Here is a 3,229-nt window from a genome sequence, read left to right on the forward strand (position 1 = left end):
CTACTAACAGTCATTGGATCTCGACCAACGCGAGCAGCAATGTCGCGATACGATAAACCGCAGTTGCGACAGGCTACAATCCGACCTTTATCAAAGTCGGAAACGTGATGGTACGCATTTCTCCTCCGTACACGAGGCATCACAACAACGTTTCACCAGGCAACGCCGGTCAACTTCTGTTTGTGTAGGAGAAATCGGTTGGAAACTTTCCTCATGTCAGCACGTTGTAGGTGTCGCCACTGGCGCCAACCTTGTGTGAATGCTCTGAAATTTGCATATCACAGCGTCTTCGTCCTGTCGGTTAAATTTCGCGTCTGTAGCATGTCATCTTCATGGTGTAGCAATTTTAATGGCGAGTAGTATAACCACAGCCTATCGGTAATTCTGAGTTTTCTCTTGTAAAAATATCTACTTCTACCCACACCACACGCTCCCACAAATCTGAGGCGCCCTTCCTCCTCAAAACATATCATATCTTGAATTGGAAATGTGAGCTCCTTTGATTGTTACAGTCCTATATACGTTGCGAGCAATGAGCTGAAACTATGAGAGTGAATTATCTTATTCTATGGAGAGTATTTCCTGCATTATTTACGTTGTGCATTCTGGGCTGACTACCGCACGAACGGATCATCTCTCTGTAATGTGCAGCGCTTGCCTTCTTTTAAGACTGTGCATTGTGTGCATACAGACACATTACGTCATATATGAGGATTGAGGGAGATCCACGTATATGGATAATATACCCAGAGTGAGACACATGCAACCAAAACTGCAAATTCTCAATTCACAGTTTTTACCGCAGTGGGCACGGCTCGCTTCTGGAAGAAAAGTCAAACTGAAATTGGGGTTACGAATTGAGATCTGGTGCCAACTCCCTCCAAAGACAAAGAGTCCCACCACAGTTGCTTATGAAGAAAACGTTTTTATTAGACTGTAAGAATGCCGACTCACTAAAGTCACTTAACGTTGTGGCAGATTTTGAAATAAGCCCTTAGTGTAGAACATATACAGCTTTTCTCAGGAGCATCAAGAACTGTTACATAGTCACGCTCAAATAATGTAAAGAGAAATCCTGTTTGCAGATATTATGCCGGAATATTAGTTGCTACACAAACTAGCTTGTCGTTAATGAGCTGACTGTGGGCTAGTATTTAGGAGGGACGTTATTCAAACTGTAAGTCCATGACTTTTTTATTAGACTGTAAGAATGCCGACTCACTAAAGTCACTTAACGTTGTGGCAGATTTTGAAATAAGCCCTTAGTGTAGAACATATACAGCTTTTCTCAGGAGCATCAAGAACTGTCACATAGTCACGCTCAAATAATGTAAAGAGAAATCCTGTTTGCAGATATTATGCCGGAATATTAGTTGTTACACAAACTAGCTTGTCGTTAATGAGCTGACTGTGGGCTAGTATTTAGGAGGCTAGTATTTGGAAACTTATCTCTTCCTAGCCGATAGAGTCTGCACTTTAAGCAAGCGGTAAAGGAAACCAAGGAGAAATTTTGAAAGAGACAGAATATTTTAAAAAATTAAGATTTATCAATAACATGGAAATACTTAAAAACATCAAATGACTCGAAAGATCAGTTGAACGGAAAGGATTGTAGTGAAAAAGACTTTATAAGATATGCATCAACAAAAGTGAAACAAGCATAATGGGATGTAGGTGATTTAAGTGAGATGATGCTAATGGACCTAGATTAGGAAAGCGAAAAGTGGGCCGCCCGGAGTGGCCGCACGGTTAGAGGCGCTATGTCACGGATTGCGTGGCCCCTCCCGCGCCAGGTTCGAGTCCTCCTTCGGGCATCGGTGTTTGTATTGTTCTTAGCATAAGTTAGTTTAAGTAGTGTGTAAGTCTAGGGACCGATGACCTCAGCAGTTTGGTTCCTTAGGACTTCACACACATTTGAACTTTTTTTTCGTAAAGTGGAGATAAACAGTACAGAAAAAATAGAATAAGAGTTTTTGAATTAGGTTGTTGCAAAAGAATAAGGGTATACTGAATCGATTCTTGGAGAAAATAGATTTATGGCACAATTTACGAAAAGAAAAGATCGGTTGATAGAACATATTCAGAGGCATCAATGAATAGTAATGGGAAAAGTTTGAAGGGGAAATACTGTAGAGGAAGGTCAAGTGATGACTAGAGTAACTAGGTTAAAGCAGATGTTGGTTGCAGTAGCTATGTAGAGATGAAAAGGCTTACACAGAATAGACTAGCTTGCAAAACTGCATCAAATCCGTCATTGGACTGAAACCCAAAGGAACAACATACATAGAATAGAACGTCAGAGGACATAAAGTGCAAAGTATATCAGTAAAAATCTTGAATTAGTTAATTAGTGGTCGCGACGTTGCCATGAGTAACTTACAAAAATGAAAAGAAATAGCGTATCAAACAGAACTACGCTGCGTTATTGGAAAAAAATATATGCATTTTTAAGTCTGGCGAATAAAATCTTCCGCACTGGCTGTTAAGACACAAAAAGTCACTACCGGTTTCGCATCAGTAGAGCTGCATCTTCAAACAAAATCATGGCGCAGTACAGCAATGTGATTGCTTGGAGTCAAGTCCCATCGTCTGCCGTCAAGATAAAAAACAGATAGCACATTAAAAGTGGTTGTCTATAATTACACTGACTGGGACAGCGTAGCACCATGCTATAGACACATAGAAGTGTGCTCGGCGATAACGTGAAGTGTTCTGATGGGTCGCTACTAAAAGCCACGTGCGCGAGTTGGTGCTAGCGCGAGTCTCGGACCCAGCTTTTACTGTAGCTTGCTATTGGTTTTTATCTGGACGGTGAACGACAGGACTTGGCAGTAAGCAGTTATTTTGCCACTCCACGACTGTTAAAAAAATCTTTCAATGAAGAAGCATCTATGCTGATGAGAAACCGGTAGTGAATTTTTAATAAAATTGTATTTTAACAGCCAGTGCGGAAGATGTTATTCACAATGTGAAGTTTTGCCTGATGTTGCTCGACGTCTAAAATAATAAGTTTTAAGGCTATCAGTACAGCGGCGTAACCACAGCTGGAAGACTCTGATATCAGATCTGTGCTTCGACAGCCTGGAGGGCATTCACACAAAAATAATAAAAAGTGTCATATTGTGTACCGAAGTAGAGTGTGGCGCCCCCAAAGGTTGTAACGTCCACTTAGAAAAATTAAGAATGACTGTGCTGGTAAACCTCTTACGTTATTTTCTTTTCAAACAGG

The sequence above is a fragment of the Schistocerca nitens genome, chromosome 6 (genome assembly GCF_023898315.1).
Source record: "Schistocerca nitens isolate TAMUIC-IGC-003100 chromosome 6, iqSchNite1.1, whole genome shotgun sequence".
In the NCBI taxonomy this organism is placed as follows: domain Eukaryota; kingdom Metazoa; phylum Arthropoda; class Insecta; order Orthoptera; family Acrididae; genus Schistocerca; species Schistocerca nitens.